Consider the following 22,140-nt stretch of genomic DNA (forward strand, 5'->3'; position numbering starts at 1 on the left):
TTTACATGTGCCATTTTTGGTTTAATGACTATTTCATAAGCTGGTGACTACTCCATGGAGACTATTTTTTGATTAATATGATCCAAGCATATTTGCAGGTACACTCAACACTTTAACAGAACTCTTGGTTATCTGACATTAATTACAAATGAAAAGGGCAAGTGAACATATACTCATAAATGATTACATTTTCAAGAAGGTACCTTTGTGGAAGTACACAGGAAAGGGAACTTTCAGGAAGCTGTTGATAGGGACCGAGGAGATTTAAAGCTATGGTTTTGGTAAGCACCCCAGTGAGCTGTCGGAAGACATTTCTAAGAGTAGATTCTGCAGCATCAAAGAAAAATTCTCCAAAAATTGGCATGTTTTCAATGAATTTAAATTAATTGAGGCTTCCGGCAGTGAAGGGTAAAAACAAGATCTGAGGAAGAGAACCATCATCACAACCACTTAAAAAAGGTGACTGTGCCATTTGGCTCATGATGCTATATGGTCCCAAAGCTTTTGGTGGCATGATAGGGACAAGAAAAATATAAGTACACAAATCACATAACACCATTAAAACTGAAAAACATTTTTTTTTTCATTTGAAAAAGGATTTGGAATACATAAAACAAGGCAACATTTATTCTTTTTTCTCATCTTCTGGTGTGGGATCTGTTGGTGGCTCCTCCACTGTGGTGCTGTTGCTCTCTGAACCAGTGTTACTATTCGTGGTCCCTTCCTTCCCCATACTGTCCACCACTTCCTGTCCACTCTCCTTGTCCTCAAGAATAGATGTGCCTTCTTCATCATTCTGCTGACTTTCTGTTGTTTCCTCAAGGTGTGTCTCCTTTGTCTCCATTGGAATGTTCTTGTCTTCTTTCTTTTCTTTGGTCTTATTAGCTGCTTGTTCTTCCTTAGAAACAATGCTGCTCTGATTGCATTCAGTTTGCTCTGCTGCCTCCTTCTCCCTTTCCTCCTGCCTTTTGCGAGCCTGTTCCTCTGCCTGTGCAATTTCAGCTGCAATTTTTTCCATATCCACTTCTATTTTTAAATCACACAACCTTTTAAGTTCATTGTTAAATGAGTCTGTGCTTTCCAGGAATTTATTCTTTTCCTGGTGTCGCTCCTCTATTTGAAGAAGTTCAGCTTTCTAGTTTTCGTTGATGAACCATTAAGTATTGGACCTGTAGTTTGAGGACCTGCATTCTAGCTGTTGTGACAACTGACCGAATGTCTGGCACCACATTTTCACTAAGGATTTCACTGATGAGGCGGTGGTTTCTCTGGAAACAGGTGGTGGCTTATATGCTTCATTGAAAAGCCATCATCATAATCAGCCAGATCTTCAGCAGGCTGGATGCTCATGTAAGGTTCTCCTTTCTCCATGCGAGACTGCCTCTGCCAACTTTCTTCCTCTAAAGTGGCTTCCGCACAACTTTTTGCATTTATGTGAGCAAGGTATGCGGGGGAATTGTGGTAGGCCTTCATAGACTCATTGTACTCTATCTCTTCTGCTTCGTATTCATTTAAATATTCTTGTTTTTCTTCATCAGTGAGATCTTGCCACATGACACCAATAATCTTGCCAATCTCCCACAACTTTAAGTCTGGGTTGGAAGCCTTTACTTGGTCCCAGACCTTTCTGCTGTACCTCATGTAGGGTATCAGCGGCTTATCTGGAGGCTTTCGGGGATTTTGGAATTGTAATACCAGGGGATGCCTTGACCCGACTGTTAGTGCCCGGGTTCCCTCCCAGCCTGTAGTTGTTGTAGGCGAAATGACTGTATGGATTGTATCCCACAAACTCTGGTGTGCTGGGCATTTGTGTTGCAGGAGCTGGGGTGGGAGGTGGGGCATAGGATGGTCTTTTAGACATTTTGGAAGATTAAGTTCTCAGTTCCTTAAGAATGAATCAGACACCGTGGGCATAAAAGGTGCCCACAGCTCCAGCCTTGCTTCCCTTTGTTAAGGTACCTTTTTGTACATCAGAGTCTACTGGGAGTAAATTAGTGATAAACACACATGCACACACAAATACTTCGGTCACAGTAATAAGGTTATATTGGAACTTATATCTGAATTAATTTGGGGGGTTTAATCCTTCTTGGATTCAGAGTGTTCATGTCTGTGCTCACTTTATATTATAGGCTGAAGTTTAATAGTGATCAACCTGTGAACATCAAGGGGGATTAAATAAATTAAAGCGCCCTGTAAACATCTTGTTTCTTTGAACACAGTTCAATAAAATGAATAAAACTTAGTATTGATGCCTTTTGTTTGTGAGGCTTGGACTGCTTAGTATAATGAGCCATCATTTGGGAAATTTGTATTTTCATTTGTAAGAAACCTTAAAATATGGAGGGGCATTAAAATGACCCAGTTGATTAATTACACTTGGATGGAGTTCGGGTTTGTTCATGGCAATGAATCTGGGAAACAGTACCCAGTTGCAGAGTTCAAACATCCTTCAGCAGTCATGTGGCTTGTGTTGACAGGGTGAAATGAAGGCTTTTACCTCTGACAGTGAAACTGAAACAGATCAGGTGCAGAGTTCAGGTGACTATTCACTTGGGCTTGTATCTCTCCAAAGAGGCAGGCACTGATGGAGGTTAGTTAGATCTGGCAAAATGAAGGTTGGCACAGTGTTTAGTTTCCTGCCTAGCTCTGCCAGTGCCAATCATTCTAGAATAGCAACTCCCCTGATACCTCACTTAGTGTAGACATAACCATGGAGTTTCCATCCATTTGATAACTGAGGAAAGATCCATCTCCAGACTCCTAAAGTGATGGTCCAGTGATGCAGTGATCCTGGGCTAAGAAAATGTCTCTGGGTAAGCATCAGCCATAAGGATGTATTGTTGTCCTTCCAGAAATGAACATGAAGATGAAGTAGAGCAGCTGGCAACTTCATGGTGTTGGCAAGCTAAAGGTGCAACCTAGGGCCTTAAGTAAGGTGGAGGATAAATCAAACACCAGGGAGCGTTGTGTGGTTCTTTCCCCTTCCAGGTAACTTTTAGCAAAATTAAGTAATCAACTAATTCAATTTTTCTCACATATGCACACATCAGTAAGATAAGATGGAGCACAATAGATATGCCATGAGTTACTTAAATTTCCTTAAAAAAAAAAAATAGTGCCTTGAAAGAAAAAAATGGTCATTGTTGAGACAGTGTGATTGTATGAAATAACTTTTTTAAAAAATTAAAACTCCTATGGATTGATTATTTTGAAATGAAAAGATTTATGTTAGGCAGGATGGACATGAAAATATGAAAATGGGAAAGACTTGCTTATGTCCATATGTCCATGTGTGTGTGTTTTCTGGAAACAGCTATGCTGGTTTGGATATTGCCCCATCCATATATTATACTTCCTAGGGCTGATGCAATCTGTGTTGTGTTTTTGTTTTCATTTTTTCAGGAGAAGTAGAAAATGGTTTGCATCACTGCATCTGAATACAGTACTAGTGGCACTCTGCAGGAGGCCTGCTTCCCACTGACTTCTTTAGAGAAAAGAACAGTAACATTTCAGCTTCATAGTGAGTTGTTATCAAATATTTTGAACTGTAATCTTATAATTACTATTAATGGTGTATTTAAAAAATATTTAATGAAAGAGATCATGCCAAGAACAAGCATTATAATGGCTCTAAGCATCCTGCCCCCCACATACCTGGAAAAATGCCCTACTGTTGTAGAAAGTGAAGATGAGCACTGCTTGCCAGTTCTAAACAATAAGCTTGAGTCTGAAGATGGCTGTCAATGGGAAGGCAGACTGCAAGATAGTGTGTGAGTGAGAGAATGAAAGGAAAGTGTGTAGTCGCACAGGGAGTGTATATTTGTGGGTGAGGGACAGCTATACTCCAAAGGACTGGTGGGGATTGCCAGACCGGGTTCCCCTGACCAGGCAGACTCCACTGCTGCTGAAATCTCTCCTGGAGCAACTGGCTCTGAATTGGAGACTGCACCATCTTGAAGGGGATAGTGGCTGTTATCGGAAGCCTATACATCCCAGGAATCTATAACAACAACACCCAGGGAACAGCTGCAAACCCAGGAACACCGGATCTCAAGCAGCGCGAATACACAGACTCAGAAGACCTCTCCACCTTCTCATGGAAAGTTCAGATTTTGCCTAGGAACAGGTAAGGTCTGCAATCCAGGCTGGAGAGAGGAACATGCACAACTGGAGCTAGAGGTTCCAGGGAAGTCTGCGACCCACAAAATCCACGGGCCATTGGGGCTAGCGTGACCCGCAAATGTGAAAGGGGATCCACAGGGCTGCTAGCAGAAGGGAACTCTAAAAAGCAACCAATAGCTGGACTGAGTGCAAAAAGGCAGCCTGAAATTGTAATAGTGTGCTGGCTGCTTAGTGCCAGGGGCAAAAAAGATGCACACAGAGACATTCACAGAATTGTGCTCAGTGCCAGAGGGTAAAAGTCGCGAGTATACACACTTACTCTGGCTCTTTTTTTCCCTCTTAAAATCCTTGCTTTTGATTACTAAGCCCAGTACATAGAATCACCCAACTGGGGGCACTCTCAGAGACTGCAGGGGAAAGTTGTTTTTGTGGAACCTGGGGGTCAGAGGAAGGAGAAATGATCAGAGAACCAGCTTTGGGGCAGTCCATTCTCCCAAACTAGTGTTAAGTGTGACAGGGAAAACAAAATCTAAATACTGGCTAGAGAGGACTTATAGCCACAGAGGTCAATCCAGAAACACTGCCACCCAGGGGTTGAATCACAAATTGACTCTTGTGTAAATACAAATAAAGGAGTCTAAGAAACAAAGAAATACAGTCTGCTGGAAAAATCAGGACTATGGTTTACAACACAGATGAGCAGTGGAACCCAGGGAACTTCAATATTGTCCTGACTACCTGACAGGAAACTGGCGTGCCAAACAGAACAGTAGAGGAAGTGAATGACCTTCACTACTGCACATTTTTATTTTTTAATCTTTTACTTAAGAAACTATTTTTTTTCTTTTTTCCTCACTTGATTTTACATTTTTAATGATTATGATTATATTTTTATTTTAATCAGTATTATTACTACTACTATTTTACCTTTTTTTTTTTAAAAAAAGTGTCATTTTATTTTCTCTTTATTTTATTTTATTTTAGGATTAGTGTTCTACATTTTATTTTCATTTTTCCTTTAACATCATTATACTCTATCTCAACTTTACCTTTATGCCAACACCCTCTTCCTCACTTTTCCCCTTTTGTTGTCTTGTCTCTCTTACCCTATTCCTGCTTTAGATTTTCCCTATTCCTTCTTTTTATCCCCTCTTAAAAATTCACCCTATTTATATATCTAATTTCTGATCCCCTGCTCTAAGTTCATACACACCTCTCTCTTCTCTTTCTTCACTACCCAAATTTTTTTTCTCTCTGCCCTTTTTTGTTGTTGTTGTTTGTTTTTTGTTGTTGTTGTTATTTTTTCTGTTCTGTTTTGGCTTTTTGTTCTAGTATTTTTTTTGTTTTATTTTGTTTTGTTTTGTCTTCCTTTCTCTCTGTCCTATTATTGTTGTTTGCTTGATTGTTGATTAGATTGGCTATTGTGCTTCTTTGTGAGATTGTTACTCTTTTTTTATTTTTGTTTTTTTTTGCTTGTGTTTTGTCTCAGTTTTTCCTCTCCTTGCTTCTTATTAGTTGTGTGTAGTTTGCATTCATCTATGGGTGTGTGTTGTTTGCATCTTTTGGGATTAGTGGTTGTTCTATTGGAGTTTTCTCCCCATATAAATAGTTCCCCCCCTCTTTAATATTCTCTTTATTTTCTCTCTTACTTTTTTTCCTTTTCTCAATATCACTTTTGCACTCTTTTCTTTTTTTCTCTTATCTCCTAATTCTCTTTTCTCTGGTAGTCACCTTTATTTGGGGTTATTAGTATTGTGAATGCATTGGTGTTCAGTAACTTGTGCCTTGTTGTGTTGTATTTTTTGCCTTTAAATCAATACAAGAGAAAGAGAGGTACATAACCAGATACCTGGAGAAGAGAGATAATGGGGAGACAAAGAAACAGCCCGCATATGAAAGAAAAGGAGGCATCACCAGAAAAGGAAGTAAAAAAAATAGAGGCAAGCAATATGTCAGAGAAAGAATTCAGATAAATGGTTATAAGGTCACTGAAAAGAATGGAAGACAAATTTAACAATATGTGTTAGAACCAAGAGGAAATGAAGAACCAGAAGAAATGAAAAATGACATCTCTGGTGTAAAGAACTCAATAGAAAGCATCAAAAGAAGCAGAGGAACACATCAGTGAGCTAGAAGACAAGGTAGAAAAAAATACCCAAACAGAGAGTATCTAGAAAAAAACAAACTTAAAAACAAGGGTAGAGCCTAGAGCAGCCGTGGGCAAACTACGGCCCGCGGGCCGGATCCGGCCCGTTTGAAATGAATAAAACTAAAAAGAAAAAAGACCGTACCCTTTTATGTAATGATGTTTACTTTGAATTTATACTAGTTCACACAAACACTCCATCCATGCTTTTGTTCCGGCCCTCCGGTCCAGTTTAAGAACCCACTGGGGCCCTCGAGTCAAAAAGTTTGCCCACCCCTGGCCTAGAGGAACTTTGTGACAACACGAAACGAAACAACATCCACGTAATAGGGGACCCAGAAGGAGAGGAAACTGAGCAAGGAACAGAAAACCTGTTTGAAGAAATAATGACAGAAAACATCCCTCATATAGGGAAGAAAAAACTCACACAAATCCATGAAGTTCACAGAGTCCCAAATGAAATGAACCCCAAAAGACCGATGCCAAGGCAAATTATAATTAAACTAGAGGCCCGGTGCACAAAAATTTGTGCACTGGGGGGGAGGGGGGGTTCTTCAGCCTGGCCTGTGCCCTCTCGTAGTCTGGGACCCCTCGGGAGATAATGACCTGCTGGCTTAGTCCTGCTCCTGGGTGGTAGAGGGCAGGCCCAATCCCTAGGTGCAGCCCCTGGTCGGGCTCAGAGCAGGGCCGATTGGGGAGTTGGGGCACCACCCCCTATCATGAACAGAGCAGGGCAGATCGGGAGGTTGCGATGCCACCCCCAGTCACACTCAGGGTAGGGCCAATTGGGGGGTTGGGTCACCGCTTCCTGTCACACTCAAGGCAGGGTCGATGGGGAGGTTGCGGCGCCACCCCCTGTCACGCACAGAGCAGGGCCAATCCGGGGGTTGGGGTGCTGCCCCCTGTCACGCACAGAGCAGGGCCCATCAGGGGGTTGAGGAGCTCCCCCCTGTCACTCACAGAGTAGGGCCGATAGGGGAGTTGGGGCACCGCCCCCTGTCACACACAGAGCAGGGCGGATCAGGGAGTTGGGGTGCCACCCTCTATCACCCACAGAGCAGGGCCAATCAGGGGGTTGGGACGCCACCACTCTCACACTCAGGGCAGGGCCAATGGGGAGGTTATGGCTCTACCCCATCACACACAGAGCAGGGCCCGTGGGAGGGGTGGGGGTTGTGGCACCGCCCTCTATCACCCACAGAGCAGGGCCAATCAGGGGGTTGGGGCGCTGCCACTCTCACACTCAGGGCATGGCCGATGGGGAGGTTATGGCTCTACCCTGTCACACACAGAGCAGGGCCGACCAGGGGGTTGGGGCGCTGCACCCTGTCACACACAGAGCTGCAGGGCGATCAGAGGTTGGGGAGCTCCCCCATATCAGGCACAGAGCAGGGCTGATCAGGAGGTTGGAACGCCTTCCCTGTCACGAACAGAGCAGGGCAGATAGGGAGGTTGTGGCCCTACCCCCTGTCACACACAGAGCTGCAGGGCGATCAGGGGGTTTGGGTTCTGGCCCTGTCACGCTGATCCCGGTGCCGGGAGGCCTCTCGGCTCCGTTGATCCCGGTGCTGGGAGGCATATTACCCTTTTACTATATAGGGTAGAGGCCTGGTGCATGGGTGGGGCTGGCTGGTTTGCCCTGAAGGGTGTCCTGGATCAGGGTGGGGGTCCCCACTGGGGTGCCTCGCCAGCCTGGGTGAGGGGATGATGGCTGTTTGCAGCTGGTCACACACCCTTCAGGGTTGGGGTCCCCACTGGGGTGCCTGGTCAGTCTGGGTGAGGAGCTGAGGGCTGTTTTTAGGCTGGCGGGTGACGGAAGCTCCCAACCACTCCTTTTTTTCTTTTTTTTCTTTTTAATTCTGGGCCAGCTTTAGCTCTGAGGCTCCAGCTCTTAGGCCTCCACTGCTGAAAGTAGGTAATCGAAACAATGTATAACTCCAGCCCTGACTCCAGCTCTGAGATCCCAGCTCGCTAAAAGCTGGTTTCTGGGTTTTTTTTTTTTTAGCTTCCATATTTGTTAAAATGTTTCAAACTGCAGGCTCAGAGGCCTGCAGCGGCAGGCGGGGAACATTGGTTTCCTCCGTCACTGAAGCAAGCAAGCCTCATGTTAGTTTCAAGCTGCCTGGCTGCCGGCCGCCATCTTGGCTGACAGTTAATTTGCATATCTCCCTGATTAGCCAATGGGAAGGGTAGCGGTCGTACGCCAATTACCATGTTTCTCTTTTATTAGATTAGATTGGCAAACACCAACGACAAAGCAAGAATCTTAAAAGCGGCCAGAAAGAGCCAGAAAGTTACCTACAAAGGATCCCCCATCAGACTTGTGACTGATTTCTCAACAGAAACACATCAGGCCAGAAGGGAATAGAATGAAATATACAAAGTCATGCAAAGCAAGGGTCTGAATCTAAGAATACTGTACCAAGCAAGGCTATCAATCAAAATTGAGGAAATCAGTAGCTTCACAGATAAAAAAGGACTACGGCAGTTTATTACCACCAAACCAGCAATGCAAGAAATGCTAAAGGGACTGCTGTAAAAAGAAGAAATAGGAAGCGAAGAAGGAACACAGGCATAAAAAATAAAAATGGCAACAAACAAGTACCTATAAATAATAACTTTAAATGTAAATGGATTAAATGCCCCAATCAAAAGACATAGGGTAACTGAATGGATAAGAAAACATAACCCATATATCTGCTGTCTACAGAAGACCCCCCTCAGAGCAAAGGACTCACACAGACTGATGGTGAAGGGATGGAAAAAGGTTTTTCAGGTGAATGGAAAGAGAAAAAAAAAGCTGTGGTAGCAATACTTACATCTGACAAATTAGATCTCAAAGTGAAGGCCATAACAAGAGATAAGGAAGGCCACTTCATAATACTAAAGGGAGAAATCCAACAAGAAGAAATAACTCTGGTAAATATATACACACCAAATACATTAAAAAACAAACAAACTTCTGGAGGATATCAAGGGAGACATTGACAGCAATACAGTCATAGTAGGGAACTTTAATACACCACTATCACCATTGGACAAATCCTCTAAACAAAAAATCAGCAAAGAAACAGTAATCCTAAATGACTCACTAGATCAGATGGAATTAATTGACATCTTCAGAACATTTCACCCCAAAGCCACAAAACATACATTCTTCTCAACTGCACATGGTCATTTTCAAAGATACACCATATATTGGGTCACAGGCAAAGTCTCTTCAAATTCAAGAAGATAGAAATCATATCAAGCATGTTCTCACACCACAGTGGCATAAAACTAGAAATAAACTACAATAAAAACAATAAAAAATCAAACACCTGGAAACTAAATAGCATGCTATTAAACAATGACTGGGTTATCAGAGATATCAAAGAAGAAATAAAAAGCATCATGGCAACAAACGACAATGAAAACAAAATTCCAAAATCTATGGGACACAATGAAAGCAGTCTTGAGAGGGAAGTGCTCTACAAGCCTACAGCAAAAAAAAAAACACAAAAAACAAAAAAAACACACACACAATGAAAAATGGTAATAAATTATCTAACCCTACAACTTAAAGTGTTAGAAAGAGAGCAACGAGAAAAGCCCAGCGTAAGCAGAAGGAAGTAAATAATAAATATCAGAGCAGAGATAAATGAAATAGAGACAAAAAAAAACAATACAGAAGACCACCAAAACCAAGAGCTGGTTCTTTGAAAGGATAAACAAGATTGATTAACCTCTAGCCAGGCTCACCAAGAAGCAAAGAGAGAGGACCCAAATAAACAAAATCAGAAATGAAAGAGGCGAAATAACAACCGATCCTACAGAAATACAAACAATTATGAAAAAATACTATGAACAACCAAAAATGTTTCCAGACATGGCTAAATGTCCTCTGACATGGAGAATAACTTCACCTCCAACTGAAAACCATTGTTCTAGGGCAGCGGTTCTCAGTCTGTGGGTCGCGACCCCTTTGGCGGTCGAACGACCCTTTCACAGGGGTCGCCTAAGACCATCCTGCATATCAGATATTTACATTACAATGCATAACAGTAGCAACATTACAGTTATGAAGTAGCAACGAAAATAATTTTATGGCTGGGTCACAACATGAGGAACTGTATTTAAAGGGCCAGAAGGTTGAGAACCACTGCCTAGTGTGATCCTCTAATCCTACATGACAGGTGCTATTGTTTTCCCTATTTTACAGATGGGGAAGCTGAAGCTCTGGCAGGTAGTTACTCACCTCATGTGTGGCAGTGTCCTCAGCTCTTTCCCCAATGCTGGTGGCTCTAAGCCATTAGGTAATAGAACAGTAGAGTGTACCCCATCATCAGCTTTGGACTACCTGGGAACTGGGTCATTTCACATGTTGAGCCCTGAGTTTTTGTCCAGTGGAGGTGAGAATACTGTAGCTTTTAAAGGGTGAGCACTAGAATTATGGCTGGAAGCCTAAGGTCTTTTGTTCCATATTTAGCAGCGGCACTATCATCATAGGAAAGGGAGAGATTTCAGATTTTGAGGATGAATTTCTGGTTAGAGCTAGGCCTCATTATTCTTCTGAATGTCTGTAATCACCTAGAGCAGTGGTTCTCCACCTTCTGGCCCTTTAAATACCGTTCCTCATGTTGTGACCCAACCATAAAATTATTTTCGTTGCTACTTCATAACTGTAATGTTGCTACTGTTATGAATCATAATGTAAATATCTGATATTCAGGATGGTCTTAGGCGACCCCTGTGAAAGGGTCATTCAACCCCCAAAGGGGTCGCGACCTACAGGTTGAGAACCGCTGACTTAGAGCCAAATTTAAAGAAAAGGGATGAAACATTAGGGTGGCTTGGTTCCAATCCTGTATGGCATTGGGCAGGCCTTGTATCTCTCTGAATCTCATTTGGACTTGTGTATAAGAACATGGTTAGATTTGATTATATCAAAAGGCCATTTCAGCTCTAACCCTCTTATAAGAGGACTTAGCTAGTATTAGTTGTAATATGTGTCAGGTGCCCTTGGGACTCGGCATTACTGGATTAATAGCTATGAATTGGGTGAATAGCTTGAAGAAGGCTAATAGAGTCTCAGGGATACCTATCTTCTGCAAAATTAAGAGGGCTCACGCACAGCCCAGTTCTAAGAAAAAAGGCACAGTGAGAAAAATTGTTTGTTACTGCTTGCTTTTCTAGGTTTGAAAAACCACTGCAATCAACTGCAATCAACCTAGGGAAATGCCACTGATTTGGCATCATAAGAAGAGTATAAAGACTTTTGCTCACAATGCTATGGATTTTATTAGGTTGCTGGAGAAAGAACAGCAGAGCATTCCTTATTATATATCTTAAGGTCAGAATTTTATTGCTTTTGGCCAAAGGCCACTGCAAGACTTATAGAGCAAAGGGTAGATGCAATGTGACTTTAAAAAGAAATTATAAATATCAAAACAGAACTAAGTTACAGTGAACCTCTGAGTGTAAGAGCTGGCAACATTTTAGCATCTATATATGTAAAAGCCTAAGTGACTGAACGACCAAATGATGGTTTGACCAGTCGCTATGATGTGCACTGACCACCAGGGGGCAGGAACTCAATGTAGGTGTTTGCCCCTGGTGGTCAGTGCACTCCCATAGTGGGAGCATCGTTTAGCTGCCTGACAGGCGCCAGATGCCAGGCTCATGGCTGGTGAGTGCAGCTGAAGCAGCACGAGCCTCTCCTGCCTACGTGGCAGCATTATCAAGTGGCGGTGGTGGCAGCAGGTGCAGTGGGGCCAGGATAAACAGGACCATTGGCATGGTGCCTGGCCTAGGTCGGGGCTCCTTCCTGGACGCCTGCCACTTCCTGCACTACTACATCCCTCGGGGGATGTCAGACTGCCGGTCGGACTGCAAGCTGGCCTGCGGGGATTGGGCTGAAACCAGCAATCCGACATCCCCCAAGGGGTCCCGGATTGCGAGAGGGTGTAGGCCAGACTGAGGGACCCCACCAATGCACAAATCCATGAACTTTGCCTCTAGTTGTTTCATAAAAGGAATCATCACTCTTTATTACTTTAACTAGGGTCTAAGATAGTTTATGCTTTGGAAATGGAATAACCCAATACAAATAGACACTTGAGATATGTGCCTACAAAATATAGTAGGTGGTTAAAATTAGACTCCAAAGTTTTGGAATATTTCCAGAAATAGTTCACTTTGTGCATCATCATGAGATTCACCCATGTGTTGGTCCAGCCTAGGAGCTTCTGGCTGGTTCTGCCTTTAATCATGGAAATATATATGCTTTGGAAATAGTGATCTCTAAAGCAGTGGTCCTCCATCTTGGTGGCTTATCTGAACCACCAGGGGAACTTAAGAAAATATTGTTGCCTGGGTGCTAACCTGGGATTCTTTCTTTTTCTAATTAACCTATTTTTTAATGAGGTAACTCTGGTTTATAACATTATATGTTCCAGGTGTATCACAGTATAATTCAATATATGCACATATTTTGATAGTGTGCTCACCAACTAAAGTCTAGTTTTTATTCATTACCATATATTTGACCTTTTACCCATTTTGTTCTCCAGCTACCATCTGGTAACCACCAATCTGTAGTCCTTATCTATGAGTTTGTTTTGGGGATTCTGATTTAATTGGCCTGGCATGTGACCTAAGCAGCCTTTTTGTTTGTTTGTTTTTATTTCTGCAGGTGATTTCAATGAACAAAGTTAAGAACTATTCTGTGAAGATTTGTCTCTGGAAGGTAAGTTTTCCCAAGCAATTCCTTCTCATTATTCTACAATCATCTGGAAAATGATATGTGGAATCATAATAGTTCTGGGCACATATAAGTATTCAGTTAATGTGTGTTCAGTCTGAATCCAAAACTAGAATAATTATACTTCTAAGAGAGCCAGGCCAGCAAACAGAGTATCTGATCAAAGGGCTATTCATAGATTCTCTTTGTTTACATTTCTCACCTCAACTCCATCTCTATAAATCCAGTTGTCCAAAGGACATCCCCTTACAAGTCTTATGAGGAACTTAATTTACATATGCTTGAACCTGGTTTTGTGATTGTCTTCCTCCAAACTCATTTATTTTCCTCAGTTCTCTTTACTGGCAGTGAGAGATACCATCATCCAACCCTCATCTAACTTGTCTCTTTATTCTCCCATCCATTAAGCCAGAATCTGTAAGTTCTACATTAGAAATGTCCCTTTTTTTTTTAAAAAAAAAAAAAGAGAATTGTTTCTTTAATTTGTGTCCTCCCTCCTAGCCTTTCTTCTCCATTGCATCATCACAGCTTTAATGATAATGCAATGAAGTCCCAGGAGATTGCAACTTTCGCTGTTCATTAGAATCATCTGGGAGAACTTTGAAACTATTCTGATGTCTGAGATCACTTCCAGATATTAGTTTCAAATTATCTGGGAGGAGTTGGTATGTAGGCATGTTTTTAAGAACTACTGCTTTCTGGGGTAGGTTGAGGATCTTTGAGTCTTGTAAACTTCTCTTAACAGCCTCCCAACCTCCAAATATCTTTATTTTAACTAAGCATGTTCTGGTAAATGACATACTAAAACATTAAAGGCCACAGTCACTAAAGCCATAGGAGCCAGACTGAAATTCTCCTGCACCAAAAGGGGCAACTTAATTGATTATTCTCTAAAAGTCTTCCATAGTGTAATTAAGTGGCCCAAATTCTATCTGAACAAAGGAATGGGGCTGGGACCAGATTTCTCTCTGAGGTTTTTCCCACTGCTCCCTTTCCCCACATGCCATTTCCTTCTTCTCTGTCCAGCATTAATGTATCAAGATCCTCATCTTCTAGGATTTCCAAAACACATTGTTCAACCTTTGTTTTACCAATGACCATAGTGTAGACTAATTAAAATTGTTTCAGTTTTTGTTTCTTCACTTCTTTGCACCCCAACTGGTTGTGATCTCTTTGAGGACAGGGCCCATGTTGTATTCATTTTGTACCCAAGTGTCTGCGTCACTGTTTAATGCATTCTATAGATTCAATAAATGAATCTAATTAACAAGCTAGTGCCTAGTTTGACCCTGTAAATCACAGATAATAGAATTGTCATACCACAAATTATTTATGTAATTTGTTCTTCCTATTGTGAGGCTGAAGGCTCAATAATTTGAGATATAGTTCTCAAGGGTAAATGGCAGTTTCTTTAGTTATTCTATTATGGTCCCACCAATACATATTCTGATGTGAATGCAAAATGACTGAATTATTGCTTCCAAGGTACTGGAGGGGTTGTACTGGTGGTAAATATAAGTGTTTTTAGGAGACTATTTTGTAACATTTCCAGATTTGCATTCAGTTTATTATCCCAACCCCATTCCTCTGTTCATATAGAATCTGGGTCACTGAATTACACTATGGAAGAGTTTTAGAGGAAAATCTATTAAGTGTCCCCTTTAGGTGCAGGAGAATTTCAGTCTGGCTCCTATGGCTTTAGTGACTGTGCCTTTTAAGTTTGAGTATGTCATTTCCCAGAACATGCTTAGTTAAAATAAATATCTAGCTATTTAAATACACAATACTCATCAATTAACTTATAAAATAGAGGCCATCATATTGCTAGTTAGCCCCTGCCCATCATCAATTTTCTTTTTGCATAATTAATATTAAATGATGATTCTTTAAGTGAATCATACTATATATATATATATATATATATATATATATATATATATATAATCTAAGTGAATATTTAATGTATATTTACACCACACCTCATTTCACAGAGGACTTATTATAAGAGGACACAGAATGCTTAAAAATTAAGAAAAAATTCTGGAATTATAAAGGTTACAAATTGTTATAAACTATTGGAAAATACAAGGGTAGAGGTTTTAGGGTCAGTTAAGGAAGGAAAAATACTGGCCAAGACAGCTTTTGACAATTTGGTATTAGATTGTTATCTTGGACATTACAGAATGAAGGTATCCCATACTATTTTATAAAATATTAAGAAGGAAAATGTTTTATGACTATTTTATATTTTATTGATTTATATGTTAAAATATGAACATGGATCATTGGCAGTACCCATGTGGTATTATTCTAGATCCCATCCTCAAGGAACAAATTGTAACACTCTCTACTGCTACCTTGGCAGTGTAGACTGGGACCCGGGACTACCGTACTTGTTTAAATGACAGAAAATAGGAGGAAAATACAAATAGTATGCAAAAAGTCACCAGAAACAGCTGCTATGGTAAATAAACCAAATAATAAAAGCAGGCCTAAGACATAAAGTTTAGTATTTGCACACTATAACGATTTAGAAATTGTATAGTGTTAGCGAAATACCCTATAATGTGATTTCAAAATTAACTATGTCATTAAGGTTAAGGTTGAATGAGGCAGGACTAAGATTTGCCCTTGCTTTACCCCTTGTTCAAAGAACTGGAAATTTCTACCTTTATTTCATCAGGGTTCCATTGAGGACCTGCTGAAGCAAAACTAAGAGACACCTATCAATGATGGGGCTAGGCCATTGGGCCAGATCTGGTTTCTGGTTGATAGAGACAAAGGCTGCAGTAAAATCTACAAATGTGGCAGAGTAGTGTTTAATAGGGCTTCACATTCTTTGTTGCACAAAAAGACAGAGTTGTTTTATCCTATATAATAAAACCCTAATATGCAAATCAACCCAATGGTGGAACGTCCAGCAGAACAACCGGTGGCTATGACGTGCACTGACCACCAGGGGACAGACGCTTCCTGCATTGAGGGAGAGAAACCTGTGGAGGTGACTGGAGGGCGGGGCAAACCAGCAGGGAGTGCCAGGCCGCCAGCCAAGGTGGGTGCCAGCAGGCGCCCCCTGATCACTCCACCCACCAGTCACCCCACAGATGATCCTGATCGCCAGCCAGTCCTAGGGACCCTACCCTATATATTGGGAACAGTCTCTTAGATTTAAAAATTAAAACCTGTCAAGGCTGCTCTAACACTGAAAAAACAGGATGATGTGGCGATGACATGCATGGACTCTGGCTTGCACATTTTGTGGTCAGCCCTGATTCTGACACTTAAAACTGTGTGACAAAGCCAATTACTTAACTTCTCTCTGCTTCAGTTTTTCCACCCATAAGATGGGGAAAATGGTACTACTGCCTCAGAAGGATCATGTTATGTACTACTTTTTATAATCAGGGCCAAAAAATGTAGCTGCCCATACAACAGCAAGATGCTTTTCACCTGTATGAAAAGTATGGTCACTGGTGCATGCAGCAGCCTAGATTGCAAAAGGGATGTCTGGCTGCTGGTTTAGGCCCACTCATGCAGGCTGGGCTGAGGGACACCACTGCCCGCCCCCCGCAAGAATTTTGTGCATCGGGCCTCTAGTTATGTATAAAATTCTATGTGCACTGGGAGCAAGTCATGCTAAACTAAACTTAATGCCTTAAATATCTATTTTAAAAGAGTTTTAAAAGTCTATTACAAGACTCTAAGTCAGGAGAATGCTATAGTTGTAATACATCTGGTTTTCTGCAGTATTTGATTTTTATTTATTCAACAAATATTTATTAAGTCACTACATCTGTTAATGTGTGCCAGACAATCTTATAGGCACTGGGGATACAGCAGTGGACAAAAGAGTCAAAAACCCATTTGTTGCAGCTGAGATTCTAGTGGAAAAGAGAAAAACAACTAAATAAGTAAATAGTATGTCTGCTGAAGTTAAGTGCTAGGAGCTGGAGGGGCCAGCAGGGCCTGGGAGGGGGCAGGAATAACATGGGGTGAGCAGGGTAGGCCTTTCTAATAAGGTGAGCAGATACCTCAAGGGAAGGAGCAAGACATGTATCTGTTTGGGTAAAGATAGGCAGTGATGGCGAACCTATGACACACGAACTCATATTTTTGGTTGATTTTTCATTGTTAAATGGCATTTAAATATATAAAATAAATATCAAAAATATAAATCTTTGTTTTACTATGGTGGCAAATATCAACAAATTTCTATATGTGACACAGCACCAGAGTTAAATTAGGGTTTTTCAAAATGCTGACATGCCGAGCTCAAAAGATTCACCATCACTGAGATAGAGGGAACAGCAAGTGCAAAAGTCTTGAAGGGCAAAGGTGAGTGTTTGAAAACCAGTAAGGAGTCCAGCATGACTATTGCTGGTTGAGCCAGGAAGCAAGTGAAGGAAGAGGAGGCCAGTGATGACAGAGGATGGCAGTAGGGGTATATAATGTTGTTTGCTGATGGTGAGGGCCTTGGAGTTTATTTTGAGCAGAATGTAATGCTTGATGTTGTTATGGTTGAAAATAGGGAAATGGATACTGGACGTAAGTACAGTGAAGTGAATTCCTGGCTGGTGGAGGTACTACATCCAAAGTGATGATTAATGGATCAGTGCAAAAGTGGAGGGAGGTCTCCAAGTGGCCTATCATGGAGTTCTGCACCTGACTATACCATTATATACAGTGCTTTCTTTTGATTTGGTTAAAATAATTACAGTTAATTATTATGCTAATACTTAAATAGCACTTAGTGCAAGCCAAGCCTGGTTCCAATTGCTTTACCTGTACCCATTCATTTTATTTTATAATAATTTTAATATGTTTTTATTGATTTCAGAGAGAAAGGGATATGGGGGGGGAGAGAGGGGAAGAGAGAGAGAGAGAGAGAGAGAGAGAGAGAGAGAGAGAGAGAGAGAAAAGAGAGAGAGTAACAGCAATAATCAGAGAAAATCATTGATCAGCTGCCTCCTGCATCTCCCACACCAGGGGTCAAGCCTATAACCCAGGCATGTGTCCTGACCGGGAATCAAACCCTGATCTCCTGGTTCATAGGTCAACACTCAACCACTGAGTCACACCAGCTGGGCTATTTTTATGATTAAGCTTTATTATTATCACCACTTCACTTATAAGGCAACAGAAACACTGAGAGGCAAAATGAAGTGCCCAGGGCTAAAAGGCTAGCAAGATGGTGGCCTGGTTCCAAAGACCATCCTTGTAATTTGCCATTTTACCATACTCTCAAGTGATAAAAAACACGTTCTCCAAATTTTCAGATAAAACAAACCTGGAAAAAGTGACAGTGTGTTAATTAACAGAAGCAGGGTTCATATGAAAGACATTTTACATTGTGATTTAGGGCACACATACACACATAATTACCCCAATACAAGTTTTAATAAGAGTACTTTTACTATGAGATGTACTCTGATATCCTCTTTTATTCTCATTTTATTTTTTATAAAGAGGACATGATAATCAAATTATTTTTACATTGCAATAATGGGTTCCAGTCCACAATTTGAAAAACACTGACTTAGAGCAATATAGTAGTGACGTCTAATCTTCCTGGGATGCAAGACACCACTGGTATTTATCACTAAACTCACTTCCTGTCCAGGTATTTGCTGGGAATCAATCTTTAACTGAATAAAGAAGAGCAATATAAATGGGTTGAGGGGAGAACAGCATTTTGTCTATATTAGAAAATTTCCCCATGGAGTAGAGGGACAATGACCCAGTTTTCTTATCAGGGAAACCTGGCATAGCTGAAGCAGTGGGGACATAGCAGACAGGCGAATTCTGTACCCAATTGTATAGCACATGCTGGAATATGTTGGTCAGTCCAGTGTCAATGACTTTGCAATTAAAACTGGTTGAAATTCCCCCATGATTTTGGCAATAAACTAGCCATCCGCCTAATATTACATCCTTTTGTTTAATGTTTTTATAAGAAATTTAAGAAAGAAACTATATCAAGAGCTGATAATCTCAACTGTGATTTGGAAGATGATTTTGCTAACATTTTGTGTTTATTGTTGAACTTTGTAGTAGTGTAGCTTAGCAGTTTTATATTCCAGTTCCTTCCTTTCTTTTCTTTCTTCCTTCTGTCTTTTTTTTTTTTTCCTTTTAGCATAGCAGAGCATCATTTGGGTCTCAATCATTTATTATTTTTCCTTTTTAACAGAAAACTAGATTTTAGGTAATCTTGGTTCATTTGAAAAGACAGTAAATTTACCATCTCTAAACACAACATCATATATAATAAAAGAGAAACATGCAAATTAACTTCCCCTCTGCTATGCTCAAGCCACGCCCACCAGTCAATCAGAGTGACTATGCAAATTAACCCAACAAAGATGGCAGTTAATTTGCATATGCAGGTATCAAGTGCCCCAGGAGGTGACGGCGGCCATGGCTGTGGGCTCCTGGGACCATTGCTGGCCCAGGAGGCGAGGCCTGCCATTCCAAGCCATGCCCGCAGGCTCTCGAGGCTTTCGAGACCTTCCCCAACTGCAGGAGGCAGGCCAGGCATGCCTAGCCACATCCGGGACCTTCGCAGGTGGAGAGCAGAGCAGGAGAGGAGTGGGCGGAGAATGGGAGGTTTGGAGGACTTGGCAGAGCAGGAGACCACTGGACATACAGCAGAGCAAGAGAGAGGGCGGCTTGGAGGGCACGGCTCCCTCTGTCACCCCAGCTTCTTGATCACAGCTGTGGAAATTAACATGAGGGAGGAGGAAGTCCCACCCCCACAGAATCAGCCAGGATCAGCCTTTGGTCAGACAGCTCTCAGCAGCCTGACAGCCAGGACTCTCATTCACCTGCATCTCAGACCGTGAGAGTAGAGAGGTGGGACTATGTCTAAAGAACAACTGTTGATAACAACGTAGCTCTGCAGCCAAAAGATGCCCACGTTATCGACAGAAAATGTCTGCAGACCAGCATGTGTCTGATCTTGAAAGAAGGCGGCGCCTGCGATAGAATGTATCTGAACACCAACTACTGGAAAAACGTTGCTCTGATGCTGAAAAACACCAGAATTATCGACAGAAAATGTCTAAAGACCAACATGCCTTTGAAGTTGAAAGAAGGTGGTGGCAACAACAGAATATGTCTAGAGAACAGTCATCAACAAGTACTACCAATACTAGTAGGAACTGCCTTCTCAGTGAAAATGGAGTACATGAGGATGCAATTCTCAAACATAGTTGTGGTGGAATGACTGTTTGATGTGAATTTTGCCTATCACTAAATTTCTCTGATGAAAAACCATCCAATGGGAAATTTACTCGATGTAGCAAAGGGAAAGTCTGTCCAAATGATATACATTTTCCAGATTACCCGGCATATTTAAAAAGAGTGATGACAAACAAAGATTCTGACAGTAAAAATTTCATGGAAAATATTTGTTCCATAAATAGTTCTTTTGCTTTTGCTTCCATGGGTGCAAATATTGCATTGCCACAGGATATGGGCCATACTGTTTTAGAATACACGGACAAGTTTATCACCGTACTGGAACTTTACATCCTTCGGATGGTGTTTCTCAGAATTTTGTTCAACTCTATATTTTGGATATAGCCAAAGCTACAAGTAAAAGATTAGCAATGCCAGAAAACCAGGGCTGCTCAGAAAGACTCATGATCAATATCAACAACCTCATGCATGAAATAAGTGAATTAACAAAATCGTACGAGATGCTACATGAGGTAGAAAAGGAAGTCCAATCTGAAGCAGCAGCAAAAGGTATTGCTCCCGCAGAAGTAACAATGGCAATTAAATATGATCATAACGGTGACCCAGGTAGATATATTTCTCCCCGTGTAACCGAGGTTGCTGTCATATTCAGAAACAAAGATGGAGAATCTCCTTTTGAAAGAGACTTGCTCATTCATTGTAAACCAGATCCCAATAATCCAAGTGCCACTAAAATGAAACAAATCAAGATCCTGTTTCCTACATTAGATGCAATGACATATCCTATTCTTTTTCCACATGGAGAAAAAAGCTGGGGAACAGATATTGCATTAAGACTCAGAGACAACAGTGTAATAGACAATAATACTAGACAAAATGTAAGGACACAAGTCACACAAATGCAGTATTATGGATTTCATCTTTCTGTGCGGGACACGTTTAATCCTATTTTAAATGCAGGGAAATTAACTCAACAGTTTATCGTGGATGCATATTCAAAAATGGAGGCCAATTGGATAAATTTCATCAAAGCAAACCAATCTAAGTTGAGAGTTGAAAAATATAGTGATTTGATAGATTATCTCAAATCTAGATCTGAAAATGACAATGTGCCGATTGGTAAAATAATAATACTTCCATCATCTTCTGAAAGTAGTCCAAGAAATATGCAGCAGTGATAACAGGATGCTATGGCAATTGTAACAAAGTATGGCAAGCCCGATTTATTCATAACCATGACATGCAACCCCAAATGGGCAGATATTGCAAACAATTTACAATGCTGGCAAAAAGTTGAAAACAGACCTGACTTGGTAGCCAGAGTTTTTAATATTAAGCTGAATGCTCTTTTAAATGATATCTGTAAATTCCATTTATTTGGCAAAGTAATAGCTAAAATTCATGTCATTGAATTTCAGAAACGTGGACTGCCTCACGCTCACATATTATTTATATTAGATAGTGAGTCCAAATTATGTTCCTCTAATTAATTCCCATTCAATGTGCATGAATTTTGTGCACCAGGCTACTAGTTAAAATATAAATTTATCTTTACATATTTCAAGTACCATTTATTTAATGACTTGATAGGTACATCTGTTTGCAATGTAAGTTGGTCTGTCTGCTATGCTGTAGATTCTTATATACTTGCTGTGACTATAGGACCAAGGCCACATGGCATCTAGGTGCTAGCACTCTTTACCCCTCTTTGAATTATTCTTGGTCTTTTCATGGTTTTCTATAATGGCATTTGATCTCCACTTGGTACCAAAGCTCTTGCACAAAAATGCAAGTTTGAATTCTGAAAATATATTTTAGTACTTAGCTACAAGGTGACCACCAGATGAAAGTTATTCTTTTAGATTATAATAATACATGAAAATATAAAAATAAATAATTCTTACAAAACTCCAGGATCCTGGAGCATTTG

At 41.0% G+C, this 22,140-nt stretch overlaps 1 pseudogene across 1 annotated transcript; it reads right to left on the bottom strand.

Annotated features, from left to right (window-relative positions):
• Positions 1-625: 625 nt before the first annotated feature.
• On the bottom strand, positions 626-1,861 carry LOC308536093 (SWI/SNF-related matrix-associated actin-dependent regulator of chromatin subfamily E member 1-like; annotated as a pseudogene). The gene has a single exon. The product of its transcript is annotated as an SWI/SNF-related matrix-associated actin-dependent regulator of chromatin subfamily E member 1-like (transcript).
• Between the last annotated feature and the right edge of the window lie 20,279 nt (positions 1,862-22,140).

This window comes from Myotis nattereri, assembly GCF_964212035.1.
Source record: "Myotis nattereri genome assembly, chromosome: X".
Taxonomy (NCBI): domain Eukaryota; kingdom Metazoa; phylum Chordata; class Mammalia; order Chiroptera; family Vespertilionidae; genus Myotis; species Myotis nattereri.